The 22274-nt window shown below is 39.4% G+C and overlaps 1 long non-coding RNA gene across 2 annotated transcripts; it reads left to right on the top strand.

Annotated features, from left to right (window-relative positions):
- Positions 1 to 244: 244 nt before the first annotated feature.
- Positions 245 to 22211, top strand: LOC119525740. Of its 2 annotated transcripts, none has more exons than XR_005215003.1 (3): positions 245 to 288; positions 17986 to 18109; positions 21478 to 22211. It is a non-coding gene; the product is annotated as an uncharacterized LOC119525740 (long non-coding RNA). The 2 variants fall into 2 exon arrangements; XR_005215004.1 differs by lacking the exon at positions 245 to 288 and adding an exon at positions 16346 to 16683.
- Positions 22212 to 22274: the final 63 nt, after the last annotated feature.

Here is a 22274-nt window from a genome sequence, read left to right as displayed (position 1 = left end):
ACAGGGAGGAAATCCACTAAGCATCAGAGAACATTCTCCAAACAGCACCCAAAATACAGGTTGTGATGGAAGTTTGAGATCCAGGGCCCAGGGCTGCTTTCAATCACAGATTTTCTGTTATCCATTTTAAATATTGAATTTCATTTTTTAAAGAGCACTGCCCTTGACCTCCTTTTTCTTTTCTTTTTTAAATAGGAAGCTTAAAGAAAGACAGCAATCTAATCATTTTCTTTTCTTGTCATGTGAAGAAATATGCATAGACAGATTCCATATCCAAGGTCTTAAAAGGTAAGCATGGGAGGAGAGGCGGGGCAAGATGGCAGACTGGTGAGCTGTATGTTTTAGTTACTCCTCCAGGAAAGTAGGTAGAAAGCCAGGAACTGTGTGGACTGGACACCACAGAGCAATCTGACTTTGGTCATACTTCATACAACACTCATGAAAACGTGGAACTGCTGAGATCAGCGAAATCTGTAAGTTTTTGCGGCCAGGGGACCCACGCCCCTCCCTGCCAGGCTCAGTCCCGTGGGAGGAGGGGCTGTCAGCTCCGGGAAGGAGAAGGGAGAACTGCAGTGGCAGCCCTAATCGGAAACTCATTCTACTGATCCAAACTCCAACCATAGATAGACTGAGACCAGACACCAGAGAATCTGAGAGCAGCCAGCCCAGCAGAGAGGAGACAGGCATAGAAAAAAAAAAACAACACTAAAAACTCCAAAATAAAAGCTGAGGATTTTTGGAGTTCTGGTGAACATAGAAAGGGGAAGGGCCCTGAGGCGCATATGCAAATCCCGAAGAAAAGCTGATCTCTCTGCCCTGTGGACCTTTCCTTAATGGCCCTGGTTGCTTTGTCTCTTAGCATTTCAATAACCCATTAGATCTCTGAGGAGGGCCCTTTTTTTTTTTTTTTTTAATCCTTTTTTCTTTTTCTAAAACAATTACTCTAAGAAGCCCAATACAGAAAGCTTCAAAGACTTGCAATTTGGGCAGGTCAAGTCAAGAGCAGAACTAGGAGAGCTCTGAGACAAAAGGCAATAATCCAGTGGCTGAGAAAATTCACTAAACACCACAACTTCCCAAGAAAAGGGGGGTGTCCGCTCACAGCCATCATCCTGGTGGACAGGAAACACTCCTGCCCATCGCCAGCCCCATAGCCCAGAGCTGCCCCAGACAACCCAGTGTGAGGGAAGTGCTTCAAATAACAGGCACACACCACAAAACTGAGTGTGGACATTAGCCTTCCCTGCAACCTCAGCTGATTGTCCCAGAGTTGGGAAGGTGGAGCAGTGTGAATTAACAAAGCCCCATTCAGCCATCATTGCAGCAGACTGGGAGCCTCCCTACACAGCCCAGCAGCCCAGAACTGCCCTGGGGGGATGGCACTCACCTGTGACATAGCACAGTCATCTCTCAACAGAGGACCCGGGGTGCACGGCCTGGAAGAGGGGCCCACTTGCAAGTCTCAGGAGCCATACGCCAATACCAAGGACTTGTGGGTCAGTGGCAGAGACAAACTGTGGCAGGACTGAACTGAAGGATTAGACTATTGCAGCAGCTTTAAAACTCTAGGATCACCAGGGAGATTTGATTGTTAGAGCCACCCCTCCCCTCCCTGACTGCGCAGAAACACGCCCCATATACAGTGCAGGCAACACCAACTACACACGCAAGCTTGGTACACCAATTGGACCCCACAAGACTCACTCCCCCACTCACCAAAAAGGCTGAGCAGGGGAGAACTGGCTTGTGGAGAACAGGTGGCTCGTGGACGCCACCTGCTGGTTAGTTAGAGAAAGTGTACTCCACGAAGCTGTAGATCTGATAAATTAGAGATAAGGACTTCAACTGGTCTACAAATCCTAAAAGAACACTATCAAGTTCAGCAAATGCCACGAGGCCAAAAACAACAGAAAATTATAAAGCATATGAAAAAACCAGATGATATGGATAACCCAAGCCCAAGCACCCAAATCAAAAGATCAGAAGAGACACACCACCTAGAGCAGCTACTCAAAGAACTAAAGATGAACAATGAGACCATAGTACGGGAGACAAAGGAAATCAAGAAGACCCTAGAAGAGCACAAAGAAGACATTGCAAGACTAAATAAAAAAATGGATGACCTTATGGAAATTAAAGAAACTGTTGACCAAATTAAAAAGATTCTGGACACTCATAGTACAAGACTAGAGGAAGTTGAACAACGAATCAGTGACCTGGAAGATGACAGAATGGAAAATGAAAGCATAAAAGAAAGAATGGGGAAAAAAATTGAAAAAATCGAAATGGACCTCAGGGATATGATAGATAATATGAAACGTCCAAATATAAGACTCATTGGTGTCCCAGAAGGGGAAGAAAAGGGTAAAGGTCTAGGAAGAGTATTCAAAGAAATTGTTGGGGAAAACTTCCCAAAAATTCTAAACAACATAAATACACAAATCATAAATGCTCAGCGAACCCCAAATACAATAAATCCAAATAAACCCACTCGGAGACATATACTGATCACACCGCCAAACACAGAAGAGAAGGAGCAAGTTCTGAAAGCAGCAAGAGAAAAGCAATTCACCACATACAAAGGAAACAGCATAAGACTAAGTAGTGACTACTCAGCAGCCACCATGGAGGCAAGAAGACAGTGGCATGATATAATTAAAATTCTGAGTGAGAAAAATTTCCAGCCAAGAATACTTTATCCAGCAAAGATCTCCTTCAAATTTGAGGGAGAGCTGAAATTTTTCACAGACAAACAAATGCTGAGAGAATTTGCTAACAAGAGACCTGCCCTACTGGAGATACTAAAGGGAGCCCTACAGACAGAGAAACAAAGAAAAGACAGAGAGACTTGGAGAAAGGTTCAGTACTAAAGAGATTCGGTATGGGTACAATAAAGAATATTAATAGACAGAGGGGAAAAATATGACAAACATAAACCAAAGGATAAGATGGCTGATTCAAGAAATGCCTTCACGGTTATAACGTTGAATGTAAATGGATTAAACTCCCCAATTAAAAGATATAGATTCGCAGAATGGATCAAAAAAAATGAACCATCAATATGTTGCATACAAGAGACTCATCTTAGACACAGAGACACAAAGAAACTGAAAGTGAAAGGATGGAAAAAAATATTTCATGCAAGCTACAGCCAAAAGAAAGCAGGTGTAGCAATATTAATCTCAGATAAAATGGACTTCAAATGCAGGGATGTTTTGAGAGACAAAGAAGGCCACTACATACTAATAAAAGGGGGGATTCAGCAAGAAGAAATAACAATCGTAAACGTCTATGCACCCAATCAAGGTGCCACAAAATACATGAGAGAAACACTGGCAAAACTAAAGGAAGCAATTGATGTTTCCACAATAATTGTGGGAGACTTCAACACATCACTCTCTCCTATAGATAGATCAGCCAGACAGAAGACCAATAAGGAAATTGAAAACCTAAACCATCTGATAAATGAATTAGATTTAACAGACATATACAGGACATTACATCCCAAATCACCAGGATACACATACTTTTCTAGTGCTCATGGAACTTTCTCCAGAATAGATCATATGCTGGGACATAAAACAAGCCTCAATAAATTTAAAAAGATTGAAATTATTCAAAGCACATTCTCTGACCACAATGGAATACAATTAGAAGTCAATAACCATCAGAGACTTAGAAAATTCACAAATACCTGGAGGTTAAACAACACACTCCTAAACAATCAGTGGGTTAAAGAAGAAATAGCAAGAGAAATTGCTAAATATATAGAGACGAATGAAAATGAGAACACAACATACCAAAACCTATGGGATGCAGCAAAAGCAGTGCTAAGGGGGAAATTTATAGCACTAAACACATATATTAAAAAGGAAGAAAGGGCCAAAATCAAAGAACTAATGGATAAACTGAAGAAGCTAGAAAATGAAAAGCAAACCAATCCTAAACCGAGTACAAGAAAAGAAATAACAAGGATTAAAGCAGAAATAAATGACATAGAGAGCAAAAAAACAATAGAGAGGATAAATATCACCAAAAGTTGGTTCTTTGAGAAGATCAACAAGATTGACAAGCCCCTAGCTAGACTGACAAAATCAAAAAGAGAGAAGACCCATATAAACAAAATAATGAATGAAAAAGGTGACATAACTGCAGATCCTGAAGAAATTAAAAAAATTATAAGAGGATACTATGAACAACTGTATGGCAACAAACTGGATAATGTAGAGGAAATGGACAATTTCCTGGAAACATATGAACAACCTAGACTGACCAGAGAAGAAATAGAAGACCACAACCAACCCATCACAAGCAAAGAGATCCAATCAGTCATCAAAATCTTCCCACAAATAAATGCCCAGGGCCAGATGGCTTCACAGGGGAATTCTACCAAACTTTCCAGAAAGAACTGACACCAATCTTACTCAAACTCTTTCAAAACATTGAAGAAAATGGAACACTACCTAACTCATTTTATGAAGCTAACATCAATCTAATACCAAAACCAGGCAAAGATGCTACAAAAAAGGAACACTACCGGCCAATCTCCCTAATGAATATAGATGCAAAAATCCTCAACAAAATACTTGCAAATCGAATCCAAAGACACATTAAAAAAATCATACACCATGACCAAGTGGGGTTCATTCCAGGCATGCAAGGATGGTTCAACATAAGAAAATCAATCAATGTATTACAACACATTAACAAGTCAAAAGGGAAAAATCAATTGATCATCTCAATAGATGCTGAAAAAGCATTTGACAAAATCCAACATCCTTTTTTGATAAAAACACTTCAAAAGGTAGGAATTGAAGGAAACTTCCACAACATGAAAAAGAGCATATATGAAAAACCCACAGCCAGCATAGTACTCAATGGTGAGAGACTGAAAGCCTTCCCTCTAAGATCAGGAACAAGACAAGGATGCCCACTGTCACCACTGTTATTCAACATTGTGCTGGAAGTGCTAGCCAGGGCAGTCCGGCAAGACAAAGAAATAAAAGGCATCCAAATTGGAAAAGAAGAAGTAAAACTGTCATTGTTTGCAGATGATATGATCTTATATCTAGAAAACCCTGAGAAATCGACGCTACAGCTACTAGAGCTAATAAACAAATTTAGCAAAGTAGCGGGATACAAGGTTAATGCACATAAGTCAGTAATGTTTCTATATGCTAGAAATGAACAAACTGAAGAGACACTCAAGAAAAAGATACCATTTTCAATAGCAACTAAAAAAATCAAGTACCTAGGAATAAACTTAACCAAAGATGTAAAAGACCTATACAAAGAAAACTACATAACTCTACTAAAAGAAATAGAAGGGGACCTTAAAAGATGGAAAAATATTCCATGTTCATGGATAGGAAGACTAAATTTCATTAAGATGTCAATTCTACCCAAACTCATCTACAGATTCAATGCAATCCCAATCAAAATTCCAACAACCTACTTTGCAGACTTGGAAAAGCTAGTTATCAAATTTATTTGGAAAGGGAAGATGCCTCGAATTGCTAAAGACACTCTAAAAAAGAAAAACGAAGTGGGAGGACTTACACTCCCTGACTTTGAAGCTTATTATAAAGCCACAGTTGCCAAAACAGCATGGTACTGGCACAAAGATAGACATATAGATCAATGGAATCAAATTGAGAATTCAGAGATAGACCCTCAGATCTATGGCCGACTGATCTTTGATAAGGCCCCCAAAGTCACTGAACTGAGTCATAATGGTCTTTTCAACAAATGGGGCTGGGAGAGTTGGATATCCATATCCAAAAGAATGAAAGAGGACCCCTCCCTCACCCCCTACACAAAAATTAACTCAAAATGGACCAAAGATCTCAATATAAAAGAAAGTACCATAAAACTCCTAGAAGATAATGTAGGAAAACATCTTCAAGACCTTGTATTAGGCGGCCACTTCCTAGACTTTACACCCAAAGCACAAGCAACAAAAGAGAAAATAGATAAATGGGAACTCCTCAAGCTTAGAAGTTTTCTGCACCTCAAAGGAATTTGTCAAAAAGGTAAAGAGGCAGCCAACTCAATGGGAAAAAATTTTTGGAAACCATGTATCTGACAAAAGACTGATATCTTGCATATATAAAGAAATCCTACAACTCAATGACAATAGTACAGACAGCCCAATTATAAAATGGGCAAAAGATATGAAAAGACAGTTCTCTGAAGAGGAAATACAAATGGCCAAGAAACACATGAAAAAATGTTCAGCTTCACTAGCTATTAGAGAGATGCAAATTAAGACCACAATGAGATACCATCTAACACTGGTTAGAATGGCTGCCATTAAACAAACAGGAAACTACAAATGCTGGAGGGGATGTGGAGAAATTGGAACTCTTATTCACTGTTGGTGGGACTGTATAATGGTTCAGCCACTCTGGAAGTCAGTCTGGCCGTTCCTTAGAAAACTAGATATAGAGTTACCATTCGATCCAGCGATTGCACTTCTCGGTATATACCCGGAAGATCGGAAAGCAGTGACACGAACAGATATCTGCTCGCCAATGTTCATAGCAGTATTATTCACAATTGCCAAGAGATGGAAACAACCCAAATGTCCTTCAACAGATGAGTGGATAAATAAAATGTGGTATATACACACGATGGAATACTACACGGCAGTAAGAAGGAACGATCTCGTGAAACATATGACAACATGGATGAACCTTGAAGACATAATGCTGAGTGAAATAAGCCAGGCACAAAAAGAGAAATATTATATGCTACCACTAATGTCAGCTTTGAAAAATGTAAAACAAATGGTTTATAATGTAGAATGTAGGGGAACTAGCAATAGAGAGCAATTAAGGAAGGGGGAACAATAATCCAAGAAGAACAGATAAGCTATTTAACGTTCTGGGGATGCCCAGGAATGACTATGGTCTGTTAATTTCTGATGGATATAGTAGGAGCAAGTTCACAGAAATGTTGCTACATTAGGTAACTTTCTTGGGATAAAGTAGGAACATGTTGGAAGTTAAGCAGTTTTCTTAGGTTAGTTGTCTTTTTCTTACTCCCTTGTTATGGTCTCTTTGAAATGTTCTTTTATTGTATGTTTGTTTTCTTTTTAACTTTTTTTTCATACAGTTGATTTAAAAAAGAAGGGAAAGTTAAAAAAAAAAAAAAAGATGTAGTGCCCCCTTGGGGAGCCTGTGGAGAATGCAGGGGTGTTCGCCTGCCCCACCTCCATGGTTGCTAACATGACCACAGACATAGGGGACTGGTGGTTTGATGGGTTGAGCCCTCTACCACAGGTTTTACCCTTGGGAAGACGGTTGCTGCAAAGGAGAGGCTAGGCCTCCCTATGGTTGTGCCTAAGAGCCTCCTCCCGAATGCCTCTTTGTTGCTCAGATGTGGCCCTGTCTCTCTAGCTAAGCCAACTTGAAAGGTGAAATCACTGCCCTCCCCCCTATGTGGGATCAGACACCCAGGGGAGTGAATCTCCCTGGCAACGTGGAATATGACTCCCGGGGAGGAATGTAGACCTGGCATCGTGGGATGGAGAACATCTTCTTGACCAAAAGGGGCATGTGAAAGTAAATGAAATAAGCTTCAGTGGCAGAGAGAATCTAAAAGGAGCCGAGAGGTCACTCTGGTGGGCACTCTTATGCACACTTTAGACAACCCTTTTTAGGTTCTAAAGAATTGGGGTAGCTGGTGGTGGATACCTGAAACTATCAAACTACAACCCAGAACCCATGAATCTCGAAGACAGTTGTATAAAAATGTAGCTTATGAGGGGTGACAATGGGATTGGGAAAGCCGTAAGGACCACACTCCACTTTGTCTAGTTTATGGATGGATGAGTAGAAAAATAGGGGAAGGAAACAAACAGACAAAGGTACCCAGTGTTCTTTTTTACTTCAATTGCTCTTTTTCACTCTAATTATTATTCTTGTTATTTTTGTGTGTGTGCTAATAAAGGTGTCAGGGATTGATTTGGGTGATGAATGTACCACTATGTAATGGTACTGTAAACAATCGAAAGTAAAATATATATATATATATATATATATATATATATATATATATATATATATAATAAAAGGTACAGAGAGTAAACAGCTTTAAAAAAAAAAAAAGGTAAGCATGGATTTTTACATTGATCTACTCATCTTAGAAAGTTAAATATGTTTTTATGGATGTGGATACAATTGCCAGAGGAGAAAGTGACACATGGGAGAAAAAACATCACTTTAAACTGTTGTCTCAACACAGCTTAGCCCTAGGATCAAGAACATGTCAGGCACAGAGTCAGACATGACTAGAGTAGGACTGATAGGAGTTATGGTTCCATAGCAGCAGTTGGCCAGGAAAGATGGAAGTTAGTGCTCTGCAAAAGCAGCAGGGGGTGTCAGGAGTTGGTTTATAAGGGTTAGGACAAGGAGGGTGTGCAAACAGTTCTAGCAAGGTCTTGTGACACAAGTGTGTGGAGATATGTTATCAACAGTGGTCAGGGGAGGGGAGATTCAATGCCTTGTTAACAATACATTTTTTCCTCCCCTGGAGAGGTCTGATGACTTTTAACATCTGTTCTGGTCAAGTAGGTACTACATGAAATCACTATGGAGGGGAAGGGGCCTGGGACCTGGGCCCCTACTATCCACCCCACATAGCAGACTACATTTACCATAGGACAGACATTGCATTCACAGACAACAGAACACTAGAATTCCCCCCTGCAGAGATAATATCACCAAAGAGATGTCTCCATGACCAAGAAAGGGAATTAAAATTGCTGAATTCTGCCAGGCCAATAAGATATTCCATACAGTTCATTTCACAGTGGTCACAGTCCAATAAAGGTAAGTAACACCTAAAGGTGGCAAGTCTGTGCAAGCCCAACATTGAGTTCATTTTGGGGCATGAATTACTGCTGAAGCAGGAAGATGTGTGCTAAGCAGAAAGAAAGTTGTTTATGGGGAATAATAAGGAGTAATTTCTCCTGATTTCCAAATAGTTATGCATAAGTTTCCCATGGGAATAGGAGGCCCTGGATTGGTGGAAAGACATTCAGGTCTTATTACAATGTTTTTGGTAACTGCCATTCCCCAGGGACTTGAGATTCCTAACCATCATGGTTGAATAGGCCAGCACCAAGAGCAATTGACCTTGTTTTCTCCATTTTCTATGGTCTAAGACAAAGGCAACAATAAATTATTACTATTTCCCCACTTATTTTCCCCTTCAACTTGGGTTCTTAGTGCTTGCATTGGTCCCACCATTATCATTTTAATAGAAGCTGGGGTTGCAGCTCTAGGAGTTCAGGAGGGTTAGGGCCTGGATAACACCTTTTTGTTGTTGAGATTTTATGGTCCATAGCCCATGCTTGGGTCATTTGTTCAGTGACAAAGGTCCCCAAATCACTGTCTATTTGTGTAGGTATGCCATACAGAGAGCATACTCTTTCCAACTTGCTGGTTTGCCTTCCCCACTGGAAAACCTAACAAAAGTCCAGTAACCCTTTCCACAGCAGTAAAATTATACCTTGAGAACAGAAAGAGACTTCTGTAGCCCATGTGCCCTGTCTGGTGTGGTAGACTACATGGTTGACACAGGGAGTACAAAATGCACACTTTAGTGATGTCCACTAGCTGCTGACAACAGCTATCCATCATTAGCAGGCTTCCCACAATTCTTGTTATTTCAACAGCTTCCTCAGGTGCAGCAATTTTAGCCGCTGAATCCTCTTTATAGGGCCCTGGTCCAAGAGTCTCATGCATTTCTGCATTCAGACGGCTGGTATTGAAAATGATGTACTGTAGCAAGTAAGCTCTCCACCTAGCCAGTGTGCTCAGCTGGGCACTGCCAGACTGTGGCTTAGATGCTATGTCAGTAATTGACCCCTGACTAGGGATGGCCATTTTTAAGGTGGCTGGGCATCTTTGCTTCAGCCCCTCCACTTGCAATAAAATATTATATGCAGTGCACATTGGTTTTATTCAGGGGGTGTATTTCAGTTCCACCCCTTTTCATAATGGTGACCAAAGCCCAGAGACATTCATTTAGAATGTTGCCTCTGTCACAGACCCCACCAAAAGCCAATATTAGTGCTGGCTACATCCAATTCACAGGGCAGGACTAGATCTACACTCCCACCCCCGTGCTTGTGCCTGTGCTCCTGCCCTTTTTGCATTTTTTAATGCAGCCTATTGGGAGGTATTACATTTCCAGGAATAGCCTTTACTAATCAAGATACACAAAGGTTTTAATACTTGGGCTAAGTGAGGAACAAAGGTCTCCAATGCCTCAACAATATTAAGAAAGACTTTAGTTGCTTTGGTGTTTGTGGTGCAGGGAAACATTGCACCTTAAAAAGGGTTACTGGTTAGTTACAGTTGTTGGACTTTTTCATTTGGCTAATCCTTTGTCAGGAGACCATTGCCTATGGCCAGGCTATGTCCATAGCCTTGGGGACACACAGTAAAAGTCCATTGTTGGCCTCCCAGGAGAAGAAAAATGGAAGTTGGCTTGATTTTTCTAGGGAGATACAAAAAAAAAAAAAAATAGTTCTAGCAAACGTCCTATTATGCAGTATTTTTTCTATGCCTAATATTTTTAACCTCCAGGCCCAGTAAAAAAAAGAATTTTAAACTACATCTCCCCCATCTTTCTACACCAGCCCTTCCCCCACAGCTGCCCTAGGTGCTTAGGACTTCAGAAAGAGGTGAGACAAAGATAAAGGTTTACTTATCTTGTTGAACTTGAATTTAAAAGTTTTAAAAAAGGTCTGTGAGGTTTGGAAGTTTCTACACACTACTTTTAATTATTTCCAATTATTAGATCTATTTCTCTTAAAGCTGTGATCCGGACAATTGGGAAAGGTTCTTGCTTTTCCAGAGGCAGGCTTCTGGCAGGCTTTTGCTGCCTTAGGGAAATTCCAGGGGTGGTTTCCTTTTAATATCCAGGTTTGTTCACAGTAATTACAGAACTAAAGCTTTGAACCCTGCTGCAAAGAGGGTTTTTTTTTTCCTTTTTCCTTTGGGACTCCAAGATATATATATATATATATATATACATATATATATATATGTTCTTATTTAAGTTTTGGAGACTAGTGTTAAATAAATCATGTTGATAACTGAAAAGAGGAAGAGGTTGAGAGTGCCATAGTGTCAAGAAAGGTTTTTGAAAGTGGAATGCACTTTTGCTGGTTATGTCCTCCTTAGAAACTGTTTGTGAAAGGGCTCTTCAAAAGTTTTAGAGTAGTTAGACTCCCTATATCTATCTCTGCTTGTTATTTGTATACCTCACCAGCTGTCTTTCTTCAATGTCTTTCCTAGTAAGCCTTCATGATTTGTCCTGGGGTACAATTCCTTAATAAGAGTTTATGTGCCTCTATTAAACATGGCAGGCAAAAGCTTTGTGAACAATCATTTAGATAAAGTGTAGCAACTTGAAACTGGGCTAATTACATACAGACAAGGGGAATAGATGGAATAGAATACATCCTTAATGTCAGGTTCCATGTCTTTATTCTTCCAATTTAAAGAAGACTGGAGAATTTAACTAATATAGGAGCCCCTGGCCTAGGCTCAAGGGCCTGTGGAGCTTGGTGCACAGCTGCCTGCAAGACCTGGGTCAGTTAATGTTTAATCTACCCTCTTTGTGAATCAGCAGGAATGTGCCACTGGACTATGTAAGTGTAGAATCAGATCTCCTGTGTCAGATATTGATCTATAACTTACCTCCTTTCTGAGCTCTCTAAGATGCTATCACTCTTGTTATCTACAAAGTAACAAAATTCTCCCTTCTTTCCTGCACAAACATAATCAGTTATCCATTATGTCACAGAACCCCATACCCATTCTTAGACCCTTAGGAATATCTTTATTTCTAGCACTTATAACTGGCTTGACCAGTCCCCTTAGTTGCACACTCTGCTTCCCTGCTGAATGCTGTACCTGCCTGATGAGAGAAAACTGCTTGATTTCTGCACTCCTATAAGTAACTTCCAAGAAAGGTTTGTGTCTCTAACAATGCCCTTTATCTTCTTTGCCTTTTGTCTGGAAAAGCCCTCATGGTCATTGACAATTTGTAAGCCAGCCAGAAGACCAAAGAAACCCCTTTTCTGGAGATACAAAACCTGGGAAGGGAGATACCCTGAGAGGGATACCAGGGTGGCCTGGGACTTCTATGTGGGGAAGAGTGGCTAGCCTCCTGGATAAATCAGGTCTACTGAGGAAGTATGGAAGTTCTTGCACCTCTCCAGCAGGATTAATAGCCATCCTGCAGCAGGCCACAAGAGTCTTGGGGATTTAGAAAGAGAACAAGGGTTGCCAGATTGCTGTTGTTAGAGGATGTACTAGCCACAACTGGAGAGACTTTAGTGGCTAAGGTGGCTGTGCACCACCTAGAAGATGAAATGAAGTCAGAAAGGAATATGAGGCTGACACAGGCAGAACTAAAGGATGCTATAAATGAGAGACTGAAGCAAGTAGATATTTAGAGATGTTTGCATGCCAGTATGCTAGGGTAAAGTCACAAGCTGCATAAGGTGTGAGTCAGGCAAATTCTAATTTTGCCTGGTTGGGATCCTGAGTTATGGGATCCAGTGGATTTCTCTTCACATTAGGATTCACAGTCAGATTGCAACATGGAGGAGGACTGTAAGTTTGTCTGTCTTCTAGTCCAAAGAAAACTCAAGTCAGAACAGGTTGCAGTCCCCATTGGCAGAGAGAGAGGTGGTGTGGAGGCAGCCCTAGTTGCACCTGCTGTGCCAAAGAAAAAATTAAAAGAGAAATGAAAAAGAAAGAAAAAATGACAACTAAAAAGCAAAAGAAGAAAAATAAAATTGAAATAAAATACAATAAAAAGGTCAGACAACAACAACATTGCAAAGAATCTCATAGCCCTCCCTTATATTCCCACTCTTACAGACATTTTTGTTAGGTATGTTACCTTTGTTAGAATTAATGTAAGCATATTACAAATTAAAGTAAAAAGAACACCTAAAACGTTCCATCTCCCCCATCCCACCCCATTTTTCATTTAGTTTCTGTCCCTATTTTTTTTCTAGCCATCTGTCCATACACTTGATAAAAAGAGTGTGAGCCAACAAGTTTTCACAATCACAAAGTCACACCATGTAAGTTACATAGTGATGCAATTGTCTTTAAGAATCAAGGCTACTGGGTTGCAGTTCAGCAGTTTCAGGTATTTTCTTCTAGCTATTCCAATGCACTAGATACTAAGGAGGGATATCTATATAACACATAAGAATGCCTTCCAGAGTGACCTCTAGAATCCGTATGTAATCTCTCAGCCAGTGAAACCTTATTTGGCTCCATTCTCTTCCCCCTTTTATTCAAGATTTTCTCTGTCCTTCAATGCTGGGTCAAAGCTCATTTCTATCTGCCATGCCTCACATTGCCATGGAGATTGCCATCCCTGGGACTTAGGGAAGGCAGGGATTTCACCTGCCTCATAGGCTTAGAGAGAGAGAGAGACCACATGTGATCAACAAAGAGGTTCTCTTGGGGAGACCCTTAGGCATGATTATAAGTAGGCTTACACTCTCCTTTACAGTAACAATCTTCATAAGAGCAAGCCCCAAGATTGAGGGCACATTCTGCTGGATTGTCAGTCGTCAGTTATTGTGAGAATATCAGTAGTAACCCAGGTGGGTAAATCCAAACTTTCTGCATTTTTTCCCAGTTCCTCAGGGAGACCCTGCAAATATACTTTTATTCTCTGCCAAAATTACTTTGGGATGTATCAGGATTTCCCACTAACCTACACAAACCTAACAGATCCACTTCCTATTCATAGTTTGTGTAATTATATGTTTGAACAACCTAAAAGTATATGTTAAATTATTTAGTGTTCTGCAGAAAATATAGATCCTGCACCAAATAAAGATCTCTTCCCTTCATCTCACACAGTGGTTGAAGTTTTTAAATCACAGTCAATATCATCCTTTATCCTTTGGCTGAATTTGCCTTACTCCTAACAAGATCTGCTCTACTCGTATCTGTAATTGAAGTCTGAACTCTTTTTCAGCTTAACATTTGCTGTATGAGGTAATATTGACATTCATAGCTGCTGAGCTCTAGCTCTGAGTTTTGGGTATCACACAGATATGCAAAGTTCCAAAGACTGACCAGGTTATACAGAGTTCAGCATCTCAGAATTTAGAGATAACCATTACAACTCAGGAGTAGATATGACTGCTTTAAGACTTTACAATTTAGGGACCATTACAATAAGCATTATCCTGATAAGCTATGCTCTAACATTCAATTCTTGGAGTTTACACATTATAGTTGGTCAATATTAGTGAGGCATTATAAGATTTGTTTTCATTTCTGGCATACTTGATTCCAAATGCTGTCCTCAATATTGATTCACCTAGCTGTGTGTCTCACAACTTCATTCCTTCTTGCTCAGTATTTTGTTTTATGCATACACCAGAGTTCAACATTCGTTTAATCAGTCAATGTAACCTTAGGCCACTTCCATCCATTGCAAATTGTGAATACTGTCACCATAAACACCAGTGGGCAAATGTCTATTCATGTCCCTGCTGTTGTATCTTCCATATGTATACCCATAATGAGGTTGCAGGACCTTATGGCCCCCACATACTTGGCTTCATTTGGAACCATCACACTGTCCTCTAGATAGGCTACACCATTCTACTTCCCCATCAATAGTAAATAGGTACATCCTTCAATGTTTTCTCCAGAACTTTTATCCCTCTTTATATTTTTCCCTGCAATTTTACAGAGATACATTCACATGTCATACAGTCATCCACAGTATACAATCAATTCACAGTATCATGTAGTTGTATATTCTTTACCACAGTCAGCACTTGAACTTATTCATTACTTCAAAAAAATGAAAAAAGTTAAAACTGTACTAAAAAAGGTTAAAAATTAAAATGCCATAGAATACAATATAATAATAAAGTCAGACAACAAAACCACTACAATAATCCCATACTCCTCCCTTATATCCCCCTCTCATAGACATTTAGCTTTGCTGTTTGCCTTTGTTACATTTACTGGAAGCATATTACAATGTTACTATTAACCATAGACTCCAGTTTGCTTTAACTATACTTTTCCCTAATATCATCCCTTTCCAACATCTTACAAGGTAGACATTGTTATCCTACATGTAACAACAATTTTATATTTGTATATTTAGTCACCATCATCAATCACTCTAGTTTCACTAAGTTATACAGTCTCAGTCTTTGTCATCTATCTATCCCTCTACTGCCATAATTTCCCCTAGCACTCCTGGTAATTTGTTTTCATAACCCTTTGTTTTGTGTTTTTAGAACTGTGATGTTTATTCAGTGTTTGTTGCTTTAAATTTTGGATACAGCTCAAAGACAAAATAGTATATAATAAAAATGAAGTAAGAAAATTAACATTTAAGAAGAAATCACAGTGATGGCAAAATAATTTTCTATCATTCCTGCACAAAATTCATTACCTCAATCATATCAAGAAGTACCTTTTAATAAATGCCAATTGATGTATATTCTACATAATGATTCTTCAGTGCTCTTCAAACATCAATACAAAGAAAAAATATATATAGAAATATTACAGTATATCATTATTGCTGACAGGGTGGGGCAGGAATGAAACACAGACACAAAATATAAAGTTTTAGGAGCAGGGGACTCAGAGCCTTGTAGGCAAAGAGCACCTCAGCTTGCTCCACAGCATATTTATTAGCTTCACTTTCTCACAGAAAATAGGGGAGTTACTAACAGGCTAGAGAAAGCAAGATAGGGAAGTGAGCAAAACAAGGAAGTCAAGGACAGACCACCCAAGACTTGCTTGCTTCTTGTATCAACAATGCAGGTGCTAGGAGAGTCAAGGATGCATTCCCAGTTCAGGCTATTTTCCCACATAGCCCCCTTTTTATTTTTGTATGAAGAAGAAAACTGAGCAAGTTGTTGCTTTTTGCATTGCCAATGTTTACATCTTGTTGCATAGCAGAAGGAGCAATCTAGGTACAGGACAGTAGCAAATGTTGTTATGTTCCAAGACACATATCTTTATGAGGCATGCCTGCACAGCATTCCATGCAGGCATGTGGCTTAGCATTCCAAGCCACCACCTCAGATATGGCTTAAGCCACATGGAAGACTCACTTTCCCACATATCATGAATAAATATACCTGAAAAGAAAGTGTAATACATGAGACAGGATTATGTAATAAGTTTATTGAGTTTTACTTTCATCTCTAGCATTTTCATAGTTAATATGGTATTGCTTGCTTGAAAGACATTATAAAGGTCATTGGTGTGATACGAGAAAGGCCTCAAGATGTTATACTAGGACTATTTCATGGATAATTTCTATGAATACTTAGGAAAATGTTTTTGTTCATAGATAAATATATAGAATAATATATGAAGATAGAAATGTGTTTATATATTATTTCCCATTGTTTGAGATATAATGTTATTATCAAGAGTAAATTTTAAAAAAATGGTACCTTCATGAAAAGAAATGAAATAAATATACTTCAGATGATGTGGCTGCCCTCCACATGAAGGCAGTGAGTCAGAGCAGGGTGAATTTGCACTGACTTGCCTTTCACTGGATCTGAGAATGATATTCAGAATCAGTGCCAACTGGATCTACTCAATTGGGAATCAGCACTTTCTGGATCAGATATATTAGGTAAGCATTCTTGCAATTTATTTTGCTACTAATATAGATTTCAGAGTCTGAACACAGGTGATACCATCTGGGTTTCTTTATCCCAGGGACAGAACCATGTTAATGGGGGAAACTCTGGGCTATGAGTTTCCAGGTGTGCACTCCCTTTGACAGAACCAACAAAGGCTTGCTCCAGGATCACAGTAATCTTTGGTGTATGAGATTTCTTGGACCCAGCAACTAACCATATTCACTTGTCACCATAATTCCTGCCTTCTGTGTGACACCATGCCTTTCCCAAATTATGCAATATCTCATTCAATTCAAATTCCACAAGAAGTAAACATAATTTGAGCTCTGCGACATGGGACTCCCATGATGGTCTCACAGAATTTATGCTCTGACAGTTACAACTGGCAGGCAGACTATACGGCAGCAAATTCAGGTTTATGATGACAAGGGGTTCAAACTTCCTTTCAATTCAAGCCTTTCAAGGGTGGGGGTTCATCACAGGTGCTTATGCTTTCCTTGATTATAGGCAGTTTTTGGAATGAGCATGGCTATGCCACATCAAAGGGCCTCCTCATATGGAGTAACATTGATTCTAAGAAACCTGCCTCAAATCCATCATTATATTCTCAGCCATTGAAAAATTATGTTTGCCAAACCTCAGCCAGGGGCATTTCTCTTCTAGGCCCAAGCAGCCAAACCAAATGGGAAGACCCCCTTGTACTCTGTGTCTTAGAGAATTTCTGGGAGAATCAAAAGCTCATATTTCTTCAGGTGTGCAGATCCTCTTGGCTGCAGATGCATCCCAGTAAAGCTACTACACCCATTTGTGGCCCCAATTTCTCTACACAGTGACTGCCCACTTTGGGCCTTTTAAATTGCCAGGCCTCAGGAAGAGCCATTGTATTTGATACCTGTTCTTTAGCAACCTGCCTCTCATTGTGAAGAGGGAAGGTAGAACTGTGCATGTACATTCATCTTCCTAGTCGGAGCCTGAAATCTAGACCAGACTGAGAACCTGTTATGAGTCTGTCTTCTCCTCTGGACTAGGGAAAATAGGTTTCTTCCCTGAAGTTTCTTAGCACTTGGATTTCCTTCTGTATATTGTGCACCTATTGGAACATGAATTCATATTTGGATTGAAAGAAGGGATTCAGGAACTGTCAGTGTTCACTGCAGCACATTCCTCACATAGGGTTCAGAAGAGGAGTATTTGAAATTGTTAAATGGGACTTGAAGTAGTGTATATATAAAAAGAATAATAAAAGGAAATTAAGAAATCCAGGAGCTTGCAGCTATACACATCTCTTTCAGAAAATACATGGCCTATATTAAGAGGACAGTTTCAAAATATCAGAGATGTTATTTCATCAACTGAATGGAAGATACCACAATAATTCAAACTAGGAAGATGAGAAAGATGAGAGCTACTTTTAAGGTAATATGTTTTCTTAATCCTTTGGTTTGTGTTGTAAGAACTGTGGTGTTTTTAGGTGTTTGTTGCTTTGAATTTTGGATGAATTAAAAAAAAAAGTATATAATAAAAATGAAGTAAGGAAACATAACATTTAATAAGTAATCACAGTGATGGCAAAATAATTTTCTACCATTCTTCCCCCAAATTCATTACCTTAGTCAAATCGAGAAGCATCTATGAATAAATAACAATTCATGTATATTCTACATAATGATTCTTCAATGCTCTTCATATATATCAATAAGAAGAAAAAATATATATAGAAATATATACAGTATATCTTGAATAAATATACCTGAAAAGAATTTCAATATGTGATATGAGACAGGATGATGTAATACATTTATTGATTTTTACTTTCATCTCTAACATTTTCATAATTATTATGGTATTGTTTGCTCAAAAGACATTTAAGGGCCATTGGTGTGATATGGGCAAGGCCTTAAGTTGTGATACTAGGACTATTTCATGCATAGTTTCTTGATTGTGGAAATTATTCTATGAATACCTAGGAGAATGTTTTGTTCTTAGATAAATATATAGAATAATATATGAAGATAGAAATATTGTGTTTATATATTATTCCCAGTGGTTGAGAAAAAATGTTATTATCAAGAGTAAATTAAAACAATGGTAACTTCATGGAAAGAAATGAAATAAATATATTTCAGAAGATGTGGTTGCCCCCCTCATGAAGGCAGTGGGTCAGAGCAGGGTGAATTTGCACTGTCTTGCTTTTCACTGGATTTGAGAATATTTAGAATCAGTGCCAACTGGATCCACACCCTAGGGAATCAGCACACTGTGGATCAGCTGGATGAGGTAAGCATTCAAGCAATTTATTTTCCTACTACAATTCCTAAAGCCAAAAAACAGATGATGCAATCTGGGGTTTCCTATCCCAGGGAAAGAACTATGTTAATTGTGGACATGGTGTGTGCTATGACAGTTTCCATGTGAGCACCACCACTGTCTGACCCAGTGGAGGCCTGTTCCAGGATCATTGTATTCCTGGGTGTATGGAAATTCTTGGACCCACTAACAAACACTGTGCTTGCCAGAAGTCTCATTCAGGGCCTAAATGCTAAGTGACAGTCAAGGTTGTCCTGTGATGCAGAGACCACATGATATGTGGACAGACTGATATTTTTTTAGTTGAATGGGTTGGAGGCAATGATGGGGGACAGAGATGGAGACTCCCAGAGGGCAGGCAGGATGGTGTACACTGAATATTGTTTGTTTCTTGGTCCAGGAATTATCATTGCCCTGAGGGAAATCCCTGTTCTGGGAGCCAACATTCCCTGGCTTGGTCTGTGGGAATGATCCTCAGGTAACTGTGAATGCCCACCCCAAGTCCCCCTTTTACATGGTGCTGAATTGGGAGAGGTTAACCTCAGATGTGGCCCATATTTTGTTCCAGATCTGAAAGCAAGTTTATTAGCAAAGAAAGAAGCATTTCTCAACTGCTCCATTCCCAAATTTGCTGATGCCCAAGGGACTATGCCCAAGTAGCACTGACTGTGACCATTCTTCTCATATCCCATGAAAGCAGGTCAGTGTAAACTCACCCTGACCTGACCCTGTGCCTTCTTGAGGAGGGAAACCAACAGATATGTGAATTACATTTATTTCATTTATTTTTTCACCATGTTAACTTCTTTCATATTCCATGAATAATAAGGTTTTTTAAACAATTGTAAGTTTGTGTAAAAATTGTCAGTTTCTTTAATTATTCTTGTAATATTTCACTTAAGAACAGAAACATTCTTATATGTATTCACATGAACATTACCACAATCATTAAATTAACCTGATTGTAGTACAAATATGTCATCTAGGGGCCTTGTCCCCATCTCAACAATTACCCAATTATGTCCTATATATCAAACAAAATGTTAATAGTAATAATACTGATGAAAATGTAGAAAGGCACAAAACAAAAATACTGTCCAGTCTCATAACAAACATTGCATTTCTTTTTAAGGTGTATTCTCTTTCATCTGAATTTATCTCAATTACTTCCTTCATCTTGACATATTAGAAAACTGCTGAACAATCATTTAAAGACTATTCCTTAAATTGTGTTTGTTTTCAGAGGTTCTTCCTGATAAAATTGAGCTTATGAATTTTAGGCCAGATTGTCAGAAAATTACTGTACCATCATGGTGATTACTATTTTTTTTTATCTTCATTTTATTGAGATATATTCACATACCACGCAGTCATACAAAACAAATCGCACTTTCAATTGTTCACAGTACCATTACATAGTTGTACATTCATCACCTAAATAAATCCCTGACACCTTCATTAGCACACACACAAAAATAACAAGAATAATAATTAGAGTGAAAAACAGCAATTGAAGTAAAAAAGAACACTGGGTACCTTTGTCTGTTTCCTTCCCCTATTTTTCTACTCATCCATCCATAAACTAGACAAAGTGGAGCGTGGTCCTTATGGCTTTCCCAATCCCATTGTCACCCCTCATAAGCTACATTTTTATACAACTGTCTTCAAGATTCATGGGTTCTGGGTTGTAGTTTGATAGTTTCAGGTATCCACCACAAGCTACCCCAATTCTTTAGAGCCTAAAAAGGGTTGTCTAAAGTGTGCGTAAGAGTGCCCACCAGAGTGAGCTCTCAGCTCCTTTTGGAATCTCTCTGTCACTGAAGCTTATTTCATTTCCTTTCACATCCCCCTTTTGGTCAAGAAGATGTTCTCCATCCCATGATGCCAGCTCTACATTCCTCCCCGGGAGTCATATTCCATGTTGCCAGGGAGATTCACTCCCCTGGGTGTCTGATCCCACGTAGGGGGGAGGATAGTGATTTCACCTTTCAAGTTGGCTTAGCTAGAGAGGGAGAGCCACATCTGAGCAACAAAGAGTCATTCGGGAGGAGGCTCTTAGGCACAATTACAGGGAGGCCTAGTCTCTCCTTTTCATGGTGATTACTTTTTAAATGAGAAGTTTAATTTTTGTTTCTTTCATTGTATTGAATTCTTTTTAAACCTTATGTATAAGCTACAACAACACACAAGCGTCAAAAATCATCACTTTATAATAAAGCAAAAGCAAAATTTCCAAAAAGTAAATAACCCAAAATAACTCCTTTGCTTTCCCAATTGCACAAGTTTGCATTAAAGTGTTATCTTCAAGGCATTTGATTAAAATTTTTTAATATTATAAACAGTACACTTCGTATAGTCCATGTATTTTCCTTGGAGTATTGTTTACTGCTGCACAGTCCTATGTTTCCTTTTTCCCATTCTTTTCATCTAGTTCCAGTTACACTACTCATATCCCTCATATCCACTTTCTATTTGAGGTTTCTTGGCTGAGACTTCCATGCAGAATCAGCTACACACCACACCAAGTGTTTCTGAATCTTTCCAATTACTCCAAATATGAATCATTATACCCTGGTGTGCCCAACATACAGAAGGAAATCCCAAGTTAAGAAACCTCAAGGAAGAAATCTCACTGGGGCTCAAAACTGTGGAGGAGACAGAATCAGCCCAGGTTCAAAAGTGGCCTAGAATTCTGGCAGGTGCTTGGAATGACCATGAGCAAAGTATGCTGACCTTCAACTGCCTCACAATGAGCATCAGGTTGCTAAGCAACAGGTCTCTATACCAATTTCTGCCCTGTGGTCTGAAAATGTGAGAGGTTCTCCAATTGTGCAGGTGAGTTTGGAGGGGTTGGTGCCTGTGCAGTTTGGAGTAGGTATATAAGGATAATTCTGCAGCCCTGAAGAACCCCTGCACCCCTGATTGGTGGTGAGCTTTTGACTGTCCCTGGAGGATGCTATACTAGAATGCCCAAGGGCAAATTCCAATTAGGTGTGGGATAGGTGAAGCATTAATGAATTGCCCCTGGCCAGGCTTTGGCCAGCTTTTGTCTTCCAATTGCACAGAAATTACTGCTGGATCTATGACATGCAACTTAGCATCCCAGGAGCTCACTTAGCAGTGCTCAAAATGAGGCATTCCCATGTGCAGTCAATGAGTTGACTTGAAGTCAGGGAAATTTGGACAATTTGATGAGTCTGCCCTATCCACTGTTTATAGCTGACATGAGGATTGGCTCGTGGCTGTCTTAGTGATGGGAGTTTTTGCTCTATTT

This window comes from Choloepus didactylus (assembly GCF_015220235.1).
Source record: "Choloepus didactylus isolate mChoDid1 chromosome 26 unlocalized genomic scaffold, mChoDid1.pri SUPER_26_unloc1, whole genome shotgun sequence".
NCBI classification, from domain to species: domain Eukaryota; kingdom Metazoa; phylum Chordata; class Mammalia; order Pilosa; family Megalonychidae; genus Choloepus; species Choloepus didactylus.
Note: the sequence above shows the minus strand (reverse complement) of the source record. Positions and strands in the feature narration are given on the sequence as shown.